At 44.8% G+C, this 18,024-nt stretch overlaps 1 protein-coding gene and 1 long non-coding RNA gene across 2 annotated transcripts in view; one reads left to right on the forward strand and one right to left on the reverse strand.

Moving 5' to 3' along the window:
- LOC134909614 (uncharacterized) overlaps positions 1–15,057 on the reverse strand; it is a 62,292-nt gene extending 47,235 nt beyond the window's left edge. Inside the window, exon 1 of the long non-coding RNA XR_010175983.1 lies at positions 14,774–15,057. This is a non-coding gene — a long non-coding RNA (uncharacterized LOC134909614). The remainder of the gene's footprint in view (positions 1–14,773) is intronic.
- The window catches only part of CLN8 (CLN8 transmembrane ER and ERGIC protein), a 49,381-nt gene continuing 45,277 nt past the window's right edge, over positions 13,921–18,024 (forward strand). The window contains exon 1 of the mRNA XM_063916667.1: positions 13,921–14,020. The gene's annotated coding sequence lies outside the window, so the exon portion shown is untranslated. The remainder of the gene's footprint in view (positions 14,021–18,024) is intronic.

The following is an 18,024-nucleotide window of genomic DNA, read 5'->3' on the forward strand; positions in this document are numbered from 1 at the left end:
TGGATTTTAGAAATGCTGACTTTGCAAAAATGGGGAGATGTTTAAGTGATTCATTGGCAGACTGGAGGAACTTGGAAGGAGTGCAGGAGAGGTGGAAAAAACTGAAAAGTGCAATACTAAGTGCAACAGACCTTTGTATCAAAATGGTTAGAAAAAGCACCAGGAAAAGGAAGCCAGTGTGGTTCACAAAAGAAGTATCAACTAGTGTGAAAGCAAAAAAGATGGCTTTTAGGAAATACAAACAGACTCAAAATAATAACGACAAAGAGGTGTATCTGGACAGACGGAAGGATGCTAAGAAAGTGATCAGACGTGCAAAGGCAGAAGCTGAGGAGAAAATGGCCCAGTCAGTAGATAAAGGGGGCAAAACTTTTTTTTAAGTATATAAGTGAAAGGAGAAAATCAAATGGAGGAATAATAAGACTTAAGACAGAGAGTGAGCATTTGGTGGAGGGAGACAAGGCAATAGCAGATCACCTAAATAATTATTTTTGCTCAGTATTTACTACAGAAGAAGGGATGGGGCCACAGTTAAGTTGCAAGGACATTCATAAAAATAAGGTAGATGAAAATACATTTACAGAGGAGAAGGTCCTAACAGAACTTTAAAAACTAAAAGTGGATAAATCAATGGGACCAGATGGGATACACCCAAGGATACTCAAAGAGCTAAAAGATGTGCTGGTTACACCTTTAACAGAATTATTTAACCAGTCACTAAATACAGGTGCTATTCCAGAGGACTGGAAAAGAGCAAATGTAGTTCCACTGCACAAAAGTGGAAGCAAGGAAGAAGCAAGTAACTACAGACCAGTAAGCCTTACATCAGTAGTAGGGAAAGTAATGGAAAAACTATTAAAAGAAAGAATAGTGGAATATCTTAAATCAAACCACTTACAGGATCCAAAACAGCATGGATTTACTGGTGGGAGATCATGCCAAACAAATCTTATTGACTTTTTTGACTCTGTGATGAAAATAATAGATCAAGGGGGAGCTGTAGATGTAGCATATCTAGACTTTAGTAAGGCATTTGACACTGTCCCACATCGCAGTCTGCTAAATAAACTTGAAAGCCTGGGGGTGGATTATAAATCAGTTAAATGGATAAGAACCTGGTTGCAGGATAGGAAACAGACAGTCGTAGTTAATGGAGTGCAATATATGGAGGGAAATGTTACCAGTGGAGTACCCCAGGGATCTGTACTTGGTCCAGTTCTCTTTAATATCTTTGTTGGTGACATTGCAGATGGTATTGAAGGGAAGATATGCCTTTTTGCAGATGATACAAAGATATGCAACAGGGTAGACACACCGGGAGGGGTCAAACAAATGATTAATGACCTAGGTAGGTTTGAGAAATGGTCAAGAACGTGGCAACTACAGTTTAATGCTAAAAAATGCAAAATCATGCACTTGGGTCTCAAAAACCCAAAGGCTAAGTATAGTATCTGTTAGGTTACTAGGTGCTCAGAACAAGGGAGATGTTATAAAGAGAGTCCATAGCACCAGGACGCAATACTGGGAAAGGGAAACGAAATGGGAATAGCCCCTGGCACCCTACCTCCGTTGTTTTACCCGTGCTGTTAATATACTCTTGCGAGACTATGGTTTCTTGGGCCCATGGCAGCCGCGTTTGAAGGGCGGATTAATTCTGCCCAACTCCGATGCCCCCTCAGGTCTTAAGGAGAGACAAAGAGTGAACTGAGACAGGGTAATAACAAGGGGCCCTCTAACTGAAACAACCAAAGCCAGGGGCTACTGACTAGCCTAAAACTAAATGTATGTGCAGCTTGCCGCCAAAGGAAAAGAACAACAAAGGAAATGCTGTCCACACGCCGACACAATACTTTTGTGTAACGGCGGTGACAGCATAAGCAGAACCCTCTGCAAAACACCAGTGACAGATATAACCAAGGAATACAGCGGCCTAGGCCGACGGACGCGGCAGAGCCGCTACTCACGGAACCGGTACAAATACTGGCAAACGGACAGGAACCCCCAACGCTGCCGACACAGACTCTCAGAACTGGAGGACAGGCAGAATCCCAAACGACAGACCGGTGGACACCAAGAAGCCAGAAACTCGACCAGGCATAGGCAAAGCCACAGGACTTCTGGACAGGAACGCTTCACGGCAGGACACGGGATCAGACACAGGAATCGACACAGGGACTGACACAGGAATCGACACAGGAAACAGCTCGACAGACACTGCTAGACAGGAGCTCAGGAACTGGCAGGAACAAGCTCAAAACTCAAGCAGACTGGAAACCTAGAAATATCACCAGCGTCTGTGAATTGCACTCAGCCAGCATATAACAGAGAGGCCTAATTAATTATGTCATGCAGCTGCTCTGTTGCATGACTCCAAACTGACAAGATGCAATTAGCAGCCAGGTGAGGCTGAACACATGGGAACAGACTGCAATTACACAGACTCACCACTGACAGCAAACAATAATCTTCTAAACCAGAGCAAAGGGAAATCCTGGCCTGCAAGAGAACTATAAACATAAAATAGGAATGAACCACTACCAGTGGTTCATAACAGTTTCCTCTCCTTAAGGGAGAGCTCCAAGCACCCCATGACACCCACGGGGAACATAAACAGAAGTACAACATAAAATACCTAACCGACATGCAAAACAGGAATGAGCCACAGCCGTGGCTCATAACTGTATCAAGGGTACTATAATGGAAACTACTGAGGAGGAAAGAAATTTAGGAGTCATTATTTCAAGTGACTTGAAGGCAGGAAAGCAATGCAACAAAGCAATGAGAAAGGCAAGTCAGATGCTTGGTTGCATAGGGAGAGGAATCAGTAGCAGGAAAAAAGAAGTGATAATGCCACTGTATAGGTCATTGGTACGGCCCCATCTGGAATACTGTGTCCAGTTCTGGAGACCCTATCTCCAGAAGGATATAAATACATTAGAGAGTGTACAAAGAAGGGCAACTAAAATGGTGCATGGCCTACATCACAAAACTTACCCGGAAAGGCTAAAAGATCTTAACATGTATAGTTTGGAGGAGAGAAGGGAAAGGGGGGACATGATAGAAACTTTCAAATATATCAAGGGTCTTAACAAAGTTCAGGAGGGAAACATTCTTCAAAGGAAAAGAAGTATTAGAACTCGAGGGCATACATTGAGACTGGAGGGGGGGAGGTTCAGGGGAAATTTAAGGAAAAATTACTTCACAGAAAGGGTAGTGGATGTGTGGAATAGCCTCCCATCAGAGGTGGAAGAGGCTAAGACTGTAGGGCAATTTAAACATGCTTGGGACAGGCATATGAATATCCTTACAAAGAATTAAGGTTAAAAAAGGGTTGAGATTGCCTAAAGGATAAAATAAAAAAGGGGCAGACTAGATGGGCCAAGTGGTTCTTATCTGCCGTCAAATTCTATGTTTCTATGTTACTAGGGTCTCAATTTCTGCTGATAAGGTACCTCTGCTGATAAGGTACCTGTCCACGCCGCCACATCGCTATAAACCCATGCCAACACAATCGCCAGTCTGAGTAGTGTACCCAAATGTGCACGCTATCTGCAGGATCCCTGAGAATAGCTAGGGCTACCTTTTGGGCAAACGTGACACCCTAGGGGAAGATTCCCATCACACCCTGGCCCTAGTGGGGAAAGGATACTGCCTGAGAATTCTTTGTGGGAAGCTGCAGTCTCTTGTCTGGAGATTCACGCTCTTTTTCCTCATGAGAGGAGGGAAATTTACCTCAGCTTTCTTCCCCTTAAAATGTGTACCCTTGTGTCAGGGACAGATGAGTCATCAGTGATATGCAAATCATCTTTTATTACAATAATCATATATTGAATACTTTTCTGCCATTTTGGCTGTAACTTTGCATTATCGTAGTCGACACTGGAGTCAAACTCCGTGTCGATATCAGTGTCTATTATTTTGGATAGTGAGCATTGTGAGACTCTGAAGGTCTCTGCGCAATAGGGACAGACATGGGTAGATTTCCTGTCTGTTCTCTAATCTTTTGTGCAATAAATTCACCTTAGCACTTACACATATCCAAACAGGTGTCGGCGTTGCCGACGGAGACACCCTCTCACACACACATTAGCTCCATCTCCTCCTTAGGGGAGCCTTTTACCTCAGACATGTCGACACACACGTACCGACACACCACACACACAGGGGATGCTCTATTTGAAGACAGTTCCCCCACAAGGCCCTTTGGAGAGACAGGGAGAGAGTATGCCAGCACACACCCCAGCGCTATATGACCCAGGAATCACACAGTAACGTAGTGTTAACCCAGTAGCTGCTGTATATATTGTTTTTACGCCAAATTTATGTGCCCCCCCTCTCTTTTTCACCCTCTTCTATCGTGCTTCTGCAGGGGAGAGCCTGGGGAGCTTCCTCTCAGCGGAGCTGTGGAGAGAAAATGGCGCTGGTGAGTGCTGAGGAAGAAGCTCCGCCCCCTCAGCGGCGGGCTTCTGTCCCGCGATTTTGTGTAAAATAATGGCGGGGGCTCATGCATACATACAGTGCCCAACTGTATATATGCCCACTTTGCCAAGAGGTCTCTAATTGCTGCCCAGGGCGCCCCCCCCTACGCCCTGCACCCTACAGTGACCGGAGTGTGTGGGTGTAATGTGGGAGCAATGGCGCACAGCTGCAGTGCTGTGCGCTACCTCATATGAAGACTGGAGTCTTCTGCCGCCGCTTTTAAAGTCTTCTTGCTTCTCACGCCGGCTTCTGGCTCTGCGAGGGGGACGGCGGCGCGGCTCTGGGATCAGACGACCAAGGGTGCGTTCCTGTGTTCGATACCTCTGGAACTAATGGTGTCCAGTAGCCTAAGTAGCATGACCTATCTGCAGTTAGTAGGTCTGCTTCTCTCCCCTCAGTCCCACGTAGCAGGGAGTCTGTTGCCAGCAGATCTCTCTGAAAATAAAAAATCCTAACACAATACTTTCTATCTAGCAAGCTCAGGAGAGCTCACTAAAGTGCACCCAGCTCGTCCGGGCACAGATTCTAACTGAGGTCTGGAGGAGACACATAGAAGGAGGAGCCAGTACACACCAATATTCCTAATTCTTTCTTAAAGTGCCCTGTCTCCTGCGGAGCCCGTCTATTCCCCATGGTCCTTACGGAGTCCCCAGCATCCACTATGACGTTAGAGAAATACAGTATAGTAGTGTCCACATTACAATAGAACTATATAGTAATGCCCAATAAATAATAGACATTGTCAAAGTCGAAAAATATCATGATTCATATGCCTTGTATTAACCCCTAATGTGTGCGCATGCTGCTCGTCGCCTGGTCCCCCGTGCGTACACATCCCCGCAGGTTTTGTAAGGGATGCTTCAGCGTCTCGTGCGCATGGGATGTGTAAATACGGCGGAGTTTGTGAGCTTGTAGCGTGCGACTCGATCGTGACATATTTAACCCAAATAGCGTATATTATAGTTAATATTCCCCTTAACAATGTCAGCAAGTATGGTAAGTTTAAAACTTCTTGGACAGAGAGATTCCTCTTTGCATGCTGGGAGGGCTCAGACAAAGGTTGGAGGGTAGTGTTTGGTGTCCAGCTGTGGGGTATTGAAGGGGTGTTGTGTCTATGATAGTTGGGAGGGATTCGCATGTTCCTGCACATGGTTATGCGCAGATGTAGAGAATAAGATGGATTGTATTCAGAATTAAATTAGAAATAAGTGCAGGGTAAGTAAATGGAATTCAGTCATTTCTTTCCCACAGACTGAATACAATGGCCTTATTTACACTAAGCTTTGAGATTCTATGAAGAGGGCTTACACCGTTGTTTATGAATAGGACCAGGTTTCTCTCCAGAATAATGAGTGCTGAGTTGTCAATTGTCTCAACTGAAGGTGGGGTAAACAAAGCCCAGACACAGAGTTTGTTTGGAAGATCCAAAACAATAGCTTTCCACAATACAACCAGACAGAGAGGAATTTAGAATACTAACAAGTCCTAGCCATCGCCCACTTCTTGAACTAACCAATGATCCCCGGTGCAGTACATGTTCCACCCCCTAACCAATGGAAAGAGAGCACACAGTGTCTATTGTAGTATGTCTTGAGTTAGTAAATAAATATAGCTTGCAATAGGCTTGGTCACACAAGACTCTGCAAGGTTTTCACACTGAAGGCTGGAGCCCTGGTCCAGGACTGCGCTTGCGATTCATTCCCACGTGTGTTAAGTTTCTCTGTGGCCATTTCGTTACTCTGTATGTATGCAATTGTTCTTCTTTAGCTAACCTATAAGTGTCTGCCATTTATCCGCTTTCTGTTTATTTGTATTTGCAATCGTTTGCAAGTGTTTGTATTTCTGCTTAGTTATTGTGTTTAGGTATTAATGTCAGGTCTGTAGTGTATGAACTGTATCTGTTTTCTCCTTTTTTACGTACTAAATATCGTCAGTAAAGGTGTTGGAACCTTAGCAAGGAGTGTGTGTTTCACTAGTTAGTATAAAGGGTTTTTGAGCGTCTCAGTCGCTCAAACAGCTTTCATATCATAAAGGTTAATCAGCGTTACATTGTGATAATATTACAGTACTAAGGTTTACAGTATAAGCATACCCTTATAGTGTGTTGTTACAAGGTTGTCTGTGTGTAAATCTGTGAGCGTCAGCGCCGCTCGTATCCCGCTCTCGCGGTACAGCGTCTGCTACGCTATTGGTGTAGCATTACGGTACTCGGGCCGCCTATAGCGTGCTCGATATCAAGCGTAAGCCATGAGCGAACGTGCCGCTCGTGCGTCTCGACCACGGCCTAGCGTCTGCTACGCTAAGTGCGTACCATTACGGCACCTCATGCGCCTATTGCGTATGTTGTCTTTAATAAGTATATTGCTTAGGTTCAAGATAAATAATTTGCTTTATCAATTGGGGGCTAGTCCGGTCCACCTCATATCCGCAGTCAGGCGAAGACACGCAGACTTTATCGATCAGCAAAGGGCGAATAGGTAGTATCTCGTAGTGCTGATCAGATGAGCGTCTGCGTCTGATTCTCTTGGTTTGTAGGGATGCTGGTGGAATTCGGAACCGGAAGGTAAGAACGGTAAGCTATTGTATTTTAAATCTGGTTTAAATTTCTGTGCTGATACAAATTGCATACTTTTCATTTGTGCATTGTTCACATATCTCACTTTCCTGTTTGCCATTTATCATTGATAACGTGCTGAGAAAGATTTGTTACTATTGGTAGTTAAAAAATAAAATTAAATACTTAAAGGGAGTAATTGTAAGGCACACACATAGCCTGGCCTAATTAAAGGTTGATACAGTGGAATACTGTGTGATGTGCAGTAAGCGATTATTAGTTAAATATCGTTTACATTTATAGAAGCGTGTTACTTGTGTTACTGCGGACGTATCTAGGCTGTGTACACGTGTCTCTCACCGAGTGCGAGTCAAGCGTACGCGACGCAAAGGCCTACGCAAGTAGCGTGTATTACGCAACAAGCGTACGGATACTCCCGCTAAACACAAATCACACGATAACATTGTTTTAGTAAGGCGATACGGGAGCAACGCGATAATAGCACAAATTGATTTCAGTCTTCTAAAACTAGTTTAAAAAGATCCTTCTCTTGTTGCAACTCCTCTGGGATTAGCCTGTGTTACCTGAGTGAAAGAAAAATTTTCTGTACAAAAAAGTCAAAGAGTATATGAGGTGAAAGATCGTGTGTATGCAAAAGTTTTTTCTCTTTGGTGAACCTTAGAAATCGAGTCTCGTAGATGTGTACATCCGTGGAGTGATATCACGTGGTGGCGTGGGAGGCATCTCGCGTTAAAATAAATATTCCGCGCCCAAGAAAGGGTTAGCGACGCAAAAGAGAGCAAATAGTGTTATAGCCGACCAGGAGGTCCGCTAAGGTAAAAGGTAAGACCCATATAGGCCCGTGTTAATAAAGCTCCGGCTGAAGGTTTCGCAGCCCAAACAACCGATTCCGTTGGTCGTAAGGCGTATAAATAATAGTTATTTATACACAGTGCGACTGTACCGCACGTAACTGTGTGCATTAGTTTGTTACCTTGATACCCACTAAGATTTACTGTGGGATCATAAACGCTACTTGTACATTCTAACGTGATTTGTGTAGGGTTTTTTTTATTTTTAAGGGAGGTTCGCTGATCACTCAGGAATTCTCCAGCAACTGATATTTACTGGGAAGGGTAAGTGCTCTGCGGATCACACCCACATGTCCCAGTAAATAGAGGTTCAGGTTGCAGGGGCTCTGGGTTGAGTACGCCAGCGCTAAGGCAGCGTGTGGGCATATTGGTCGACGTGGGCGAAGAGTGTGTGAAGGTACTCAGTAAACTTTCACCGTCGCCTTACCTCTGGGAACTTGTTTTTTTGTAAGGGTTCGCTGAGAAGGCAACGCCTGCAAATAATGGGGGCCAGTTGCTCAAGTAAGGGGCGATCAACCAAGGTTCAGGTTGATAATATTCCGCGCCCAGCCGGGTTAGCGAGGTACATAATGTGTGAGAAATCACACGCAGAGGTATTATGCAATGAGTGGGAACGAATGACTGTGCATAATGGGAAAAGTTCCCACGAGTAGGCAGTTTTAGTCCTGAGGTGTTACAAAATTTAAAGAAAAGGATATGTCTAATAACATCTGCAAAACAGAGGATTAGGCATTATGATTGTTTACAGTTATGGCAACGGGAAGGTGAGATACAAGGAGGATTAGCTTACACCGCTGACTCTCACTTTGGTAAGAAAAACATGGCAAATAGAGAACAAATGGCTGCAGAGAATGACACACTGGTATATGATAAATTGTGCACTTAGCAACTGTATTATTAATGATAAGAATAATTGTAACAAATGTAACAATGATAGAAGGAAAACTGATAAATGTACAAATTCTAACCCGTGCAAGTTGCACTCCATGTTAAACTTCCCTCAGGATTACAAGCAAGAAAGTGAGCCCAGCACGATGTCGGCACATTTTCCAGCAGCCATCATACAAGACATCCAGGTGGACGCGACCCAATCGGTAAAGGCAGTAGTCAAACCCCCTAACGGAGGGTCAGGTGAGGTCGTGTCCACAGGTAAGTACGGTGTTATATATCATGCACAGCATAGATAGCGGTAAAGGTATTAATGGATGGTTTAAAGGTAGTATTGAGAACAAGGGTACAGACCACCAACCCAAACTGGAGAAATATCTCGGTGGCTGCATTAAGAAAGTCCGCTGTTGGGCATGATCAAAACATCAGCAAGCACAGGGAGGCACAGGGAGGTAAGAAGCCTCAGATCCCTGTGGGTAAGTCAAAGGTGATAAGATGTTATTATTGCCAGAGGGAAGGTCAGTTTGCACGAAATTGTAGGTTTTGAAGATACACACAAGGTAGATAAACCCCCTAGACAAAAACACGAGCAAAGTCATGACACACGAAATGGTAATCAGAAATCACCTAGTAAGAAGTTTGGGCCACACCTGCAGTCAGTAAAGTTGATCATTAGTCGTGACAATAAGCCTGAGGTTACAGTTAATGAAATTGGGAGGTCAGTTCCTTGTAGACACAGGAACGGCCGGGTAAACTTTGTAATTTATCTTTGAATGTTTTCTTCTCATCTGTAACTTTCATCGGCAGAACTCAAACATCACATAGCTACTTGGTCTTTTCAGAAGTCTACCTAACCCCAGTATGTCTTACCAGCATCGTTGTGTTTGGCCAGACGCAAAGGGTGGAGAGGGGAAATACTGGTGGGGGGGGGGAGATTATGCAGAGATACTGGTGGACATGTTGATGTGACAGCCTGTTGATGAAAATCTGATAATGTTTTTTTTTCCCTTTCCAAATTGTTCTCTCTCTTTTTGTTCCTTCATGTTTTACGGATGGTATGTCACACAAAAGTTAGACAAATGGCAATGCAAGATTTATTCTCCTTACAGAAAGATTGCTGAGTCGGAAAGAATATTGCATCACCGGAATGTTCGTTTGGAAGACTGGGAGACAGCACCTTTGAGATGACATCTGAGCAAGAAGAACAACAAGACCAGAGGACAAATCATCATAACAAGTTTTTTTTTCCCCTTCAATTATTTTTCTGTACCCCCATTACAACTTTCTCTTTCTCCTCCTGTAAGATGGACTTGCCCCAAGAGACTGTGTTCCGGATTTTCCTGTTGACCCTGTTGTTGACCAGAGCAGTCTGTTTCGGCGAGAGTACCAGTGAGGTCGAGAAAGGATCTGGAATGGGATCTGATGATCAGGATGGATTCGTATAATTCCAAGAGCAACACAATCACAGAGAAAAGGCGAGTGTCAGAAAACGATCTAGTAGCCATGTTATTGATAGACATTGTGAAGGATTATTAGCTGAAGAGAACTGCATCTGTCGGCATTGTGACAGTGTAGTCGAGGATGGGTGCATCAAGAAATGTCAGTCCAGTTTTAATATCCACATGGACCGGCATCCATTGAGTGACTATCACTCCTTAGTGGGTAAAGTGTTAAACCAGACAGACTGCTGGGTGTGCTCTCAAGTACCTCAAGGTCATAGCAAATCAGGACTAGTACCATTCCCTTTAACGACAGGAGAGGTACTTGAGTTAAGTGGTGGGAGGCCGGTGGACAAGAGGTTTAATATCTCTAGTCCTCCTAGTTTGAAGCTCCACCAATATCATGTAGACAGGTCCTTAGTATGCTTTAACATTTCCAATCCCCGAAAGCCGGGAAATTGGGAAGTGTCATGGAGTAATCAAACCATGACATTTTCACATAGAGCCGATAGAATGCCCATAGATTCAGAGCTTATACGCCAGATAGCCAACAGTGGAAAATATTTCCGGTATAGGTACACTCTAGGAAGTAGGACCATGTGAGTTGGAGAAGTATCACCAGGATACTGTGCACATATCGTACAACCAGATACGTGCACTAGACAGATGGGAGAATTAGGGTTAGGAGATTTCACATGGAAAGTTTGTAACATGGTTATGTCATGCTCCGTCCCATATGTTCTCCCCGATGACGCATATTTCATATGTGGGAGAAAGGCGTATAGGTTCCTTGCCCCAAACTCAGAGGGATTGTGTTACATTGGAAAAGTGTTGCCTGAAGTGAATTTATGACCCAACGATTAAGACGATGTTGTGATAAGATATGATTCCAAGGACCGTTTCTTTCACCCGTTTCTCTTTTGATTTTCTCCGAGGTACCAAGAGATCCACCTGGAAGAAGAATTTGATGACCTTTTATACAAGACCACTGATGAACTGTGTCACAGACACCTAATGAGTTTTTTTAGAGACTGTAATTCTTTTTATGGACACTTGAAAAAGCTTTTTGTTTGCCATTAAACCTTAAAGCTACAGTAAAGACCGACGATCCCGACAAGACATCAACAAGACCTCAATCGGCGACTGTATACTAAATCTCACATAGTTATATGACTGCATTTATAACGCATGTTTCTTATCTTCATCTCTACTATCTTCAGGTAATGACACACATAGGCGACAGGGAATATAGACCCATATATCAGCACTCACATATTCTCCCCCTTCATGTATCATCAACTAATGTGCACCCCATTTGTTGTAACCAAAAGCCGAAAAGAGCTCGGTAGAGTTTGACAGCCCATCCACAGACCCTTGATACGGGATAAGAAGGATTCAAATGTATACTTCGCAATACCTCGAAGCTTGATTTAGAACACGTACGGCACGATGATACATGACCCCTCAGACATGGATCTCATACACACATGCTTTTACTATCTCACTAGGTCATACATTTCCCACCTCCTCCTCTCCTCCCTACTCCCAATCATAATGAGGTATTTCATGATAACATATATTTTTCTGTTTGGATTATTTAGATAGTGGCAGTTATTGTTGACTGCCAAAGGCTGGACTGTCAAAGTCGAAAAATATCATGATTCATATGCCTTGTATTAACCCCTAATGTGTGCGCATGCTGCTCGTCGCCCCCGTGCGTACACATCCCCGCAGGTTTTGTAAGGGACGCTTCAGCGTCTCGTGCGCATGGGATGTGTAAATACGGCGGAGTTTGTGAGCTTGTAGCGTGCGACTCGATCGTGACATATTTAACCCAAATAGCGTATATTATAGTTAATATTCCCCTTAACAATGTCAGCAAGTATGGTAAGTTTAAAACTTCTTGGACAGAGAGATTCCTCTTTGCATGCTGGGAGGGCTCAGACAAAGGTTGGAGGGTAGTGTTTGGTGTCCAGCTGTGGGGTATTGAAGGGGTGTTGTGCCTATGATAGTTGGGAGGGATTCGCATGTTCCTGCGCATGGTTATGCGCAGAGGTAGAGAATAAGATGGATTGTATTCAGAATTAAATTAGAAATAAGTGCAGGGTAAGTAAATGGAATTCAGTCATTTCTTTCCCACAGACTGAATACAATGGCCTTATTTACACTAAGCTTTGAGATTCTATGAAGAGGGCTTACACCTTTGTTTATGAATAGGACCAGGTTTCTCTCCAGAATAATGAGTGCTGAGTTGTCAATTGTCTCAACTGAAGGTGGGGTAAACAAAGCCCAGACACAGAGTTTGTTTGGAAGATCCAAAACAATAGCTTTCCACAATACAACCAGACAGAGAGGAATTTAGAATACTAACAAGTCCTAGCCATCGCCCACTTCTTGAACTAACCAATGATCCTCGGTGCAGTACATGTCCCACCCCCTAACCAATGGAAAGAGAGCACACAGTGTCTATTGTAGCATGTCTTGAGTTAGTAAATAAATATAGCTTGCAATAGGCTTGGTCACACAAGACTCTGCAAGGTTTTCACACTGAAGGCTGGAGCCCTGGTCCAGGACTGCGCTTGCGATTCATTCCCACGTGTGTAAGTTTCTCTGTGGCCATTTCGTTACTCTGTATGTATGCAATTGTTCTTTTGTAGCTAACCTATAAGTGTCTGCCATTTATCCTCTTTCTGTTTATTTGTATTTGCAATCGTTTGCTAGTGTTTGTATTTCTGCTTAGTTATTGTGTTTAGGTATTAATGTCAGGTCTGTAGTGTATGAACTGTATCTGTTTTCCCCTTTTTTACGTACTAAATATCGTCAGTAAAGGTGTTGGAACCTTAGCAAGGAGTGTGTGTTTCACTAGTTAGTATAAAGGGTTTTTGAGTGTCTCAGTCGCTCAAACAGCTTTCATATCATAAAAGTTAATCAGCGTTACATTGTGATATTACAGTACTAAGGTTTACAGTATAAGCATACCCTTATAGTGTGTTGTTACAAGGTTGTCTGTGTGTAAATCTGTGAGCGTCAGCACCGCTCGTATCCCGCTCTCGCGGTACAGCGTCTGCTACACTATTGGCGTAGCATTACGGTACTCGGGCCGCCTATAGAGTGCTCGATATCAAGCGTAAGCCGTGAGCGAACATCTCGTGCATCTCGACCACGGACTAGCGTCTACTACGCTAAGTGCGTACCATTACGGCACCTCGTGCGCCTATTGCGTATGTTGTCTTTAATAAGTATATTGCTTAGGTTCAAGATAAATAATTAGCTTTATCAACATATATAGTAACTGTGTCCCACATTGCAAGATAAATATATAGTAATGATCCCATAATAATACAAATATATAGTAGTGTCCACATTACAATAGAACTATATAGTATAAATGTGTATATCACTACACATTTAAACTGCAACCCCATTAGATAAACCATGCATGCAGTTTTATCTGCCACATCCATTTTGCCATTGCCGTGCACTGGTAGAGAAGCTGTGGCCACTTGACTGCATTTGCCCCCCCCCCCCCCCCCCCCCGGCTAAAAGTTTCCAGCCAGCCCCTGCCAGCAGGCCTGGATCGTCAAGAGAGGAAATCATTTCCTTTTTAGTGAGAGCCCGTGCTGTACTGTGAGCAGTCTGTAACTGCTGACATCACATGTCATTTGTGAGCCCCAGGGCCAGATTGAAAGGCAATCTGCATTCTAGAGGCAGAGTTCGAGGTCCTGCAAAAGTGCTTAGAGGGAAGCTGAAGTTTACTTTTCTGATCACTGGATTGCTGATTATTGCAGGTCAGTGTGATCATCAGCCCCTCCGAGTAATTCTTCCAGTCCAGAGAGGATTGATTGGCCCCCTTTGAGCTGCCTGTCACTTGCTTCACCACACTCTGCTATGCCTGTATGGACACAGGAGCATGGGGTAGGAGGAAGGAGTGAGAGAAAATAGGGTGGGGTGCACTTATCTACGGATATACAGCCAGTGGGGTGGGGAGGTGTTATACTACGGGGTGTGTGTGTTTGAAAGCTACAGGGTTTAGGGGGATAATAACTGGGGGCATCAACATTACAGGGGAGAGGGAATGTTATGGGGAGGTCAACTGATATGTATTTCACAAAAGTGAATAAAAAATGCTAAAGGATTTGGGGTTAAAATGCTAAAAATGTCTTGTCTAGATACCCACTAGGTGTATTTTATGAAAAAAATATTAAATATGCATTTAAATAGGGATTATTTACCTTATCTATATATATAAAAATGGATGTATGTACGTGTGTACGTATGTTCCAGCTGGGGGAGAGCTACAGGTCAGCGCCTTATCGCCTCTGCTGGACTTCACCACCTTATCCCCTCTGCTGGACTTCACCACCTTATCCCCTCTGCTGGACTTCAGCCTATTTTTGTAAATACGACCTGTGCTCCCTGCCCTGGTGGATATAGTGGGGTCCCTGCACGGCCACAGTGTCCATACCAGGGCGCGGTCCGTCTCCTGGGACCGCGACCGGATCGGGATTTACCAGCAGGTCCCACCTGGGGGACCTTCTTACCTTCTCCCTGAAGTGCGGCCACGCGATCCAGGAGAGCAGCAGCGGTGATGTGTGCCTGATGACCGGAGCACCTCCGCTGTAAGTACCTGGGAACCAGGCCGTGGGAGTATACAGCGCCGCTGAGGGAGGTGATGGAGCCGCAGAACAGAATGTCAACATGACATACACTGCACTTAGTGCTTGTGCTGCGGCCCTTGAATTCTTCTTAAAAAGCTCTTTTCAGGGCTGTCTAGCGCAGCCCCCCGTTAGTGACCTGCACTGTAGGAACCAACTTACAAACTGAGCTCTAGTGCCTGGAGGCGGGGCTATAGAGGAGGTGGTGCAGTGCATCCTGGGAACAGTCAAAGCTTTAGCATGTTGGTGCCTCGGATCAAGATCCAACTCTACACCCCGATGTTATTCCCTGTGGAATCCCAGTGTACCCCGCTGCAGAAAACTAGTTAACAATGGTCATAGATCAGCAATGGTTTTAAATTCAATGGTAGATGGCCATCCTGGCCTAGAGACATTCCCATATGTAACTTGACTAACCGTATGTCAGGTCAGAGTGCAGCCCTCTCTTTATGGGGCAGATTGTTCTCGTTTATTTATATGGTGCCACAAGGGTTCCGCAGCGCCTTGCCAAGTGCATAAATAAAAGAGCCAAACAGGAAAACAATGACTTACAGCAGTGGTTCCCAAACTTATTTGAATCAAGGAACCCTAGACAGAGTATCGGAATTTATTTAATGGAACCCCTAGGCCAAAAGTTTCTTATTGAGATACAGTATTTAGAAAGAACTATTAAATTAAGTAAATTGTGTTTATACGTCATGTTTAGGTTCAATTATATGGCGAGGAACAAGGTTTGCTTCAGTCTGTCCACATATATTATGATTGGCAGCCACCAGCACTGCTTTAGCCTATTACATTGACCATAAATAATTTGACTTGGCCCTGTACCACCAATCCAAGGCACTCCTACAAGTGTCCCAGGGCACCCCAGGGTGCCACGGCACACAATTGGAGAACCACTGACTTACAGTACAAGATAACGTAGGACAAGTATATGGTATATAAACATTGCTGCTCGTGAGAGCTTACATTCGTAGTCCATACACTTGTACAATATAGCATACAATCCTTTGATTTTGATTGCATCTGTGCGATCAATCGCATGATTGTATGCACATATTGAGCACCCTGCGACACGATGCGCGGGCACGCCGCTCGAATATCGCGTTGCAAAATAGTAAGTGCTGCACTTAATATTTATCACATCGCAGTGCGATCGCATGTGTTTTTAAACCACATGCGTTTTAAAAACACATGCGATATATCGCGATGGGCACCCGCCAAGAGCAGCGACAGTGACGTGCCCATCACATGATTACCATGCGATCTATCGCAGGATCGCATGGTAGTCATTTAGTGAGTTCAGGTGCGATGACATCGCACCTGAACTGCCGGTGCGATGACCCCCGATGTCGCATCATGGGGCAGCGCAGAAGTGTATGGGCACCATAAAGGTGAGGGGCAGACAGACAGGGGTGGCACCGATGTACTAAGCCTTGGAGAGAGAGAAACAATCAGCTCCTGTCATTCTCAAACACAGCCTGTAACAAGAAAGTAACATAGCAGTTAGATGATTGGCTGTCACTTGATTTCTGTGCAAGGCTTAGTACATATGGGGGGTCATTCTGAGTTGTTCGCTCACTAGCAGTTTTTAGCAGCCGTGCAAACGCTATGCCGCCGCCCTCTGGGAGTGTATTTTAGCTTAGTAGAAGTGCGAACAAAAGGATCGCAGAGCGGCTACAAAGTTTTTTTGTGCAGTTTCTGAGTATCTCTAAACTTACTCAGCGCTTGCGATCACTTCAGACTGTTTAGTTCCTATTTTGAAGTCACAAACCCGCCCTGCGTTTGCCCAGCCACGCCCTGCGTTTTTCCTGGCCAGCCTGCGTTTGTCCGAACTCTCCATGAAAATGGTCAGCTGACACCCAGAAACGCCCACTTCATGTCAATCACTCTGCGGCCAGCAGTGCCACTGAAATGCTTTGCTAGACCCTTTGTGAAACTACGTCATTCGTTGTAATAGTACATCGCGCGTGCGCATTGCGCCGCATACGCATAAGTGCACAGCGAACTAATGCAGGCAGCGAACAACTCGGACTCACCCCCATGACCCTTTGTCAATAATCAAGGTAGATGCTCGAACTAAGTGGGCTAAAGGACTTCTAACATCAATCAATGCATGGGTGAGAGCAGGGACGCACATGGGTCACCATGTGCAGGCTGGTCACGGGCATGGGGAAACAGCACGTGATAAGCACAGGAATTTGCTGCCGACTTTCTAGACTCAGCGCCACAATGAGCCATTATACGAACGCACAGCGTATCAGACATATGATCATGACGGTAATTCAGACCTGATCGTAGCAGCAAATTTGTTAGCAGTTGGGCAAAACCATGGGGGTAATTCCAAGTTGATCGCAGCAGGAATTTTGTTAGCAGTTGGGTAAAACCATGTGCACTGCAGGGGAGGCAGATATAACATGTGCAGAGAGAGTTAGATTTGGGTGGGGTGTGTTCAATCTGCAATCTAATTTGCAGTGTAAAAATAAAGCAGCCAGTATTTACCCTGCACAGAAATAAAATAACCCACCCAAATCTAACTCTTTCTGCACATGTTATATCTGCCCCCCCTGCAGTGCACATGGTTTTGCCCAACTGCTAACAAAATTCCTGCTGCGATCAACTTGGAATTACCCCCTATGTTCACTGCAGGGGAGGCATGTGCACTGCAGGGAGAGTTAGATTTGGGGGATGCGGTCAAGATGCCGCCGGCCGGAATCCTGGCGGTCGAAATACCGCGCCAGAATCCCGACCGCCACAATCCCGACATATTCTTCCTCCGTGGGTGTCCACGACACCCATAAAGGGAGAATATAATAGTGTGCCGAGCGTAGCGAGCCCGCAAGGGGCTGCGTTCTACTCGCCACCCGTCGGGATTGTGTGGTCAGGATTCCGGCGTCGGGATTTCGACCGCCGGGATTCCGGCAGGCGGCATTTAGTACTGATCCCAGATTTGGGTGGGTTATTTTGTTTCTGTGCAGGGTAAATACTGGCTGCTCTATTTTTACACTGCAATTTAACACACCCCACCCAAATCTAACTCTGCACGTTATATCTGCCCCCTGCAGTGCACATGGTTTTGCCCATTAGCTAACAAATTTGCTATGATTAGGTCTGAATTACACCCCATCTCCGCACAC

This window comes from Pseudophryne corroboree, chromosome 4 (genome assembly GCF_028390025.1).
Source record: "Pseudophryne corroboree isolate aPseCor3 chromosome 4, aPseCor3.hap2, whole genome shotgun sequence".
Lineage (NCBI taxonomy): Eukaryota > Metazoa > Chordata > Amphibia > Anura > Myobatrachidae > Pseudophryne > Pseudophryne corroboree.